Below are 7,016 nucleotides of genomic sequence, written 5' to 3' on the forward strand. Positions count from 1 at the left end.
AGAATTCACCGTGGCCTTTAGTACATTGTTCCAAAAGTTATTATCCAATGAAGTGAGCTGTAGCTCACGAAAGCTTATGCTCAAATAAATTGGTTAGTCTCTAAGGTGCCACAAGTACTCCTTTTCTTCCTGTTAAGAATGTTATACCTTATCATAGAATCATAGAAGATTAGGGTTGGAAGAGACCTCAGGAGGTCATCTAGTCCAACCCCCTGCTCAAAGCAGGACTAACCCCAACTAAATCATCCCAGCCAGGACTTTGTCAAGCCAAGTCTTAAAATCCTCTAAGGATGGAGATTCCACCACCTCCTGAGGGAACCCATTCCAGTGCTTCACCACCCTCCTAGTGAAATAGTTTTTCCTAATATCCAACCTAGACCTCCCCCACTGCAACTTGAGACCATTGCTCCTTGTTCTGTCATCTGCCATCACTGAGAACAGCCGAGCTCCATCCTCTTTGGAACCCCCCTGCAGATAGTTGAAGGCTGCTATCAAATCCCCCCTCATTCTTCTCTTCTGCAGACTAAACAAGCCCAGTTCCCTCAGCCTCTCTTCATAAGTCATGTGCCCCAGCCCCTTAATCGTTTTCATTGCCCTCCGCTGGACTCTCTCCAATTTGTCCACATCCTTTCTATAGTGGGGGCCCCAAAACTGGATAAAATACTCCAGATGTGGCCTCACCAGTGCCAAGTAGAGGGGAATAATCACTTCCCTCCATCTGCTGGCAATTCTCCTATTAATGCAGCACAATATATCATTAGCATTCTTGGCAACAAGGGCACACTGCTGACTCATATCCAACTTCTCGTCCACTGTAATCCCCAGGTCCTTTTCTGGAGAATGGCTGCTTAGCCAGTTGGTCCCCAGCCTGTAGCAGTGTGTGGGATTCTTCCATCCTAAGTGCAGGACTCTGCACTTGTCCTTGTTGAACCTCATCAGATTTCTTTTGGCCCAATTTGTCTACGTCATTCTGGACCCTATCCCTACCCTCCAGCGTATCTACCTCTCCCCCCAGTTTAGTGTCATCCGTGAACTTGCTGAGGGTGCAATCCATCCCATCCTCCAGATCATTAATGAAGATGTTGAATAAAACCAGCCCTAGGACAGACCCCTGGGGCACTCCAGTTATTTCCAGTCTGAATTGGTCTAGCTTCAACTTCCAGCCACTGGCTCTTGTTAGAACTTTCTCTGCTAGACTGAAGAGCCCCCTGGTCAGGGCAGCCCCAGGGTTTGAAAGTTTATCTGCAGAGTTTTACCTCCCAACCTGGGTGGAGATGGGGGGTGGTGGTTAAGGGGCACCTTACATGGTCCAAAGCTGATTGCCACACCTCTCCATGGGGCTCCGCTCTGCTCCACCAGCCATCCCATGAATCACTCACTCTGCCAGCCACCCCCATGAGCTGCTCCAGGCATCCCACAAACTGCTCTGGTTCACCAGCCACTCTGCTTGGCCAGCCATCCCATGAGCCGCTCCAGCCATCCCACAAACTGCTCCACAATACATCTTCAGGCTCCACAACTACTTAACACAGCACTCGGTAATTTCAGTTCTTTGTAAGTTTAGCTCTTTTATGATTTCAGCTTGTAGTAGGGGAGCCTCAGTGCTGGTGCACCATTGGCCTAAAGTGAATTCAGCTCAGCAGCCTGTAACTAGATTCCTAATGGAATCTAAATTAGCTCTGATATTCCACAATGGCAAGGGGAGGAAGGCCCCTACTATAAGGGCCAATACCACCAGATATTAATACCTGTCCCCAACCCCTCTCTATTCACTGGGACTTGGAACCCATGACCCTTGCCTAGTGAGTGCTGCTTAGTTGATGGCGAGTCCCCCCATCATAACAAAAGGCCAAGTGAAGTTCCACTGTCCTTGATTCACATAATCAGGATAATAACAGTTTATTCCTGCCCCAATAACAGAGAAACTGGGGCTCCTACAGCAGCCAGAGTGACCATCTAGGCAGGGTGCGTGTGCCTATGCAAATGAGATCAGCCCCTGAAGTTCTTTTCCACAACCCACCATGACTCGCCACCAGATGTCAGGGTAGAGCTCATCCTGACTCTGCTTACAAACTAAATCCATTGAGCAACTTGAGGCTGTCACACGGGATTCCAGCGATGGTTACACCAAGGCCAAATACAGAGGAACAATAACCTCTCTGCTCCAACTCACGATTCCCCTGTTTATCCATCATGCCCTGCCATTGTTGCCTTCAGGGGCTGGGCCCTGTGTCTGAAACCAGTGACATCAAACAGCCTTGTCAGAACACAGGTGTGACGCATAGGCGCCGACTCCGTGGGTGTGCCACGGAAAAAAATTAGCAGGTGCTTAGTGCCCACCAGCAGCCAGCTCCCTCCCTTCCCCCCAGCACCTCCTGTCCGCCAGTGGCCCCACCGATCAACTCCTCCCGCTCCCTCCCAGCACTTCCCAGCCACTGTGATCAGCTGTTCCGCAGTGTGCAGGAGGCGCTAGGTGGGAGGGGGAGAAGCGGGGCTGGGGCACGCTCAGGGGAGGGGGCAGAACTGGGTAGGAAGAGGCGAGGTGGGGGCTTGGGAGAAGGGCTAGGGCGGGGCATGGGGCAGGGCAGGAGTGGGAAGAGGCGGGGCAGGGCTTGGGGGGAAGGGGTCAGCTGGGGGTGGGGACAGGACCTGGGGTGGGCGGAGGTTGAGCACCCCTGGGGCCCGGAGGAAGCCGGCACCTGTGGTGTCACTGATCCACGGGCCCGGTGCTCTCGCACGGCTCTGGAACAGTCCCTGGGAGGAGCCCTTCACGTGTCAGCCCCCTTCGGGTCATGCTCTCTCACTAGGGTGAGCCACTGGGCTTCACCACCTCCTGGGACTGAACCGCGGAGCCTTCAGCCCCCCTGCAACACACCGTGAGCTCCCTGCAGCAAGTCTGCCTGAGTTGGACAGCTGAGAGAGACTTGAACCCCCAAACGGAGCAATGCAGCGACCCCCACCGTCAGCAGCTGCAGTGACTTGCAGCCAGCACTGTAAAAGCAGCAGGGTTTATTAGATGCCTGGAGCACAGCATAGAAGCTCCGTGGTTAGCACAGGGAGCAGAAAGTTACAGCACGGTCCATCTTGATCAGCACAGAGCTCTCTGACCCCTCTTTTGTCCCAGTTCAGGAGACCCTCCTGCTTCCAGCAGCCCACACTTAACAACTCCCCACCGGGTCTCTCCTCAGTCCTTTGTTTAGCCCTCAGTCTCCAGAGCCGGCTGCCCCCTCCTTCTGCAGTGAGCCTGCACCCCAGCGCCCAGCACAGAAAGACCCTGGAGACTGTTGTGCTCTCTCCCCACTGGGCCGGGTGGGCACATTGGCTGGATGCCAAGTGTAGGCCAGGCAGATCTCCTTGAGGGGACACGGAGGCAGGGCTGATTGGCAAAGGGTTGGGTGGGTGTGACTGGGGGCAGCTCTCCTTGGCGTGGCCAGAGCTGGGCACACACAGAGAGATTCATTCCCCGCGCTACCTACTGGCACATGCGAAACATGCAACCTTCATGATATTCTTTTCAATGAAAACAAATCTCCACATGTTCGGTGTTTAAATCTGGTGATTTGTGGGGTACAGATCCTAGCTTTTAACAAGAACAACCTTATGTTTCTGTAAAAAGCAGACCCTTTGATGTGGACAGTGACAGGTTTTTTTCCCAGGCAGCTAAAACAAATAAAATACATTTCACGACAGCTGAGGCCAGAAGGGGCCATGCAGACCATCCAGCGAGACCTTCTGCAGAGCACAGGCCAGGGACCCCTTCCTGTGATTCGGGGGGCAGAAGGTCCCTGTGAATAAGGGTGGGGGGCATAGGGTGGGGAGTAAGGAGAGCTACAGAGATTGGGGTGGGGGGCAGCCAGCTCCAGGCTGGGAAGAGGCACCATAACAGGTCCCAGCTGGCTGGAGCCCGGTGTTCTCCTCTCCCCACACCGAGCCCACTGACCGAGTAACTGTGGCTCTAACCAGAATGAGCTGGGGTGCCTCCCTTGGATCCATGCCACTCCCCTCGGGGCCTGTGCCCCATCTTTTTAACCAGTGATATTGACGGACGGATCCATCCGTTTTCCACCGTGTCGCCCCTGTGGTTCCCTGAGAGAGGCTAAAAGGCAGCTGAAAAGAGCTTTTCCGTTAGCTCAGCAAGCAGGAGGCTGCGTGAAAGCCCACACTCCCACTCCTGGTTCCCCCGGGTAGGCACACAATTTAGCTCAGGTGGGAGAGACTTGTGTGTCTTGGGTGTCTGAGGGTGGTCCTCAGCCTCGCTCCCACATGGGTCTGTCGAAAATTCAGCTCAGCTGGGAGAATGTTTAGTGCTGATCAACCAAGATTCCCCCCATTCATCTGACTGTAAGGTCTGGCTTCCCTCCTGTGCTGGGTGCTGCACGTACACAGCGTGAGAGACATTGCCGGGCACAAGACAGCGAAAGGGGAAACTGAGGCACAGAGCGTGGGCGTGATTTTCCCAAGGTCATGCAACAGGAACCCGAAATAGAATGCAGGTCTTGGGAATCCCAGTCCGTTGGTCCACATGCGGCTAGAGGGGCTGGGACAAAGACCCCAGACAGATTAGAACTGCAGATGGGCAGCACAGAGCCTGAACAGACATAAATGCAGTCGATGCTTATAACTGGGCCGAATTTAGGTGGATTTTCACGGGAATGGCAAAAGCCACAAGGGCCACCTCACCTCCCTTTCTCCAAGCCCCTGCTCCAAAGCGTGGGGGCGTTAGCACTTTTCAATCAACCAGCTGTATGTTTATTATTTTTTGACATGGACTAAACAGCGTAAGAACAGAAGAACTGCCAGACTGGGTCAGACCCATGGTGCCTCTCGCCCAGTGTCCTGTCTTCCAGCAGTGACCAATGCCAGATTCTTTAGAGGGAATGAACAGAACAGGGCAATTACTAAGTGATCCATCCCCCGTCGTCCAGTCCCAGCGTCGGGCAGTCAGAGGCTAAGGGACACCCAGAGCATGGGGCTGCATCCTTGACCATCTTGGCTAATAGCCATGGATGGACTTATCCTCCATAGAATCATAATGTAGCAAGGGGGCATGGCTTCCCTCCAAGACTGACAGGGAGGAACCACCATCTTCTCCTGAGTGAGCAGAGCCAGGAAGGCCACCCCCGCCCTGCCGGAAGCATGGGGGTGGGGCAAGAAGTACAAAAGTCAGGCCCTGCAGCTCATTTGGGCTGGAGCTCCTGAGGGAGACAGATACTTCTCCCCCGCGGCTGTCGGAGGACACTGAGGAGGATCTCTGTTGCACTGAGGACTCGCCCGAGCTTCCAGAGCTGCCAGCCACTCCAGACACCAAGGAGCTGCTGGGACTACTGTTGGCTGGATATCCCAGTGAAATGGAGGATGACCCCGGGATCCAAGTACACCCCAAGGGGAAGGGAGGAAGTAGCCCAGCAACAGCTGACTGTAGTCCAGCTGCGTTGCTGCCTGAACCCAGGTCAGCGTATTGTGGCTGGATTTCCTACTGACCCCGTAGTGGAACACTCCCCCACTGTCAGGGCCCAGGGCTGGGACCCGGTGGAGTAGGGTGGGCCCAAGTCCCCGTAACCCCCTGCTGGCAATCCTACCCCTGGGGTGGCTGCCTGCCCACCTTAAGCCAGGAGGCCTGCATTTATCTGCTGCCTGCCAGAGTCAAGACGTCAAAACTCCTAGACTGATTACTGCTCTGCCCTGCCTGAGGGCCAGAGACCTTAGACATTTTGGTGCCCTGCCTTGCCTGGGGGCCTGGGCTCCCAGATTATTGACTGCTTTGTCCTGCTTGAGGGCCAGAGCCCTAGACTGTTTGGGGCTCCCCCTGCCTGAGGGATTGAGTCCCAGAGACTGATTACTGCCCAGCCCAGCTCAGAGGGCTTGAGTGCCAGAGAAAGCTAATTTCTCCTTTTTCACACTGCCTTTCTAGGAACGGGACAGTGTGGGGGGCCTTTCTCCAAGACTGACAGGGAGGAACAGCCATGGACTCTTACACATCATGGAATCATAGGACTGGAAGGGACCTCGAGAGTTCATCTAGTCTAGGCCCCTACATTCAAGGCAGGACTAAGTATTACCTAGACCGTCCCTGACAGGTGTTTGTGCAACCTGCTCTTAAAAATCCCCAATGATGGAGATTCCACAACCTCCCTAGGCAATTTATTCCAGTGCTTAACTATCCTGACAGGAAGTTTTTCCTAATGTCCAACCAAAACAGCCCTTGCTGCAATTTAAGCCCATTGCTTCTTGTCCTGTCCTCAGAGGTTAAGAAGAACAGTTTTTCTTCCTCCTCCTTGTAACAACCGTTTATGTACTTGAAAACTGTTATCATGTCCCCTCTGTCTTCTCTTTTCCAGACTAAACAAACCCATTTTTTTCAATCTTCCCTGATAGGTCATGTTCTCTAGACCTTTAATCATTTTTGTTGTTCTTCTCTGGACTTTCTCCAATTTATCCACATCTTTCCTGAAATGTGGTGCCCAGAACTGAACACAATACTCCATCTGAGGCCCAATCCGCATAGAGTACAGTGGAAGAATTACTTCTTGTGTCTTGCTTACAACACTCCTGCTAATATATCCAAGAATGTTGTTCATATTTTTTGCAAAAGTATTACACAATTGACTTATATTTATCTTGTGATCCACTATGACCCCCAGATCCCTTTCTGTAGTACTCCTTCCAAGGCAGTAATTTCCCAATCTGTATGCGTGCAACTGATTGTTCCTTCTTAAGTGGAGTAATTTGCATACGTCCTTACTGAATTTCGTCCTATTTACTTTAGACCATTTCTTCCGTTTGTGGAGATAATTTTGAATTTTAATCCTATCCTCCAAAGCACTTGCAACCCCTCCCAGCTTGGTATCATCCACAAGCTTTATAAATGTACTCTGTATGCCATTATCTAAATCACTGATGAAGATATTGAACAGAACCAGACCCAGAACTGATCCCTGCGGGACCCCACTCATTATGCCCTTCCAGCATGACTGTGAACCACTGATAACTACACTCTGGGAACTGTTTTCCAACCA

The sequence above is a fragment of the Eretmochelys imbricata genome, chromosome 6 (genome assembly GCF_965152235.1).
Source record: "Eretmochelys imbricata isolate rEreImb1 chromosome 6, rEreImb1.hap1, whole genome shotgun sequence".
NCBI classification, from domain to species: domain Eukaryota; kingdom Metazoa; phylum Chordata; order Testudines; family Cheloniidae; genus Eretmochelys; species Eretmochelys imbricata.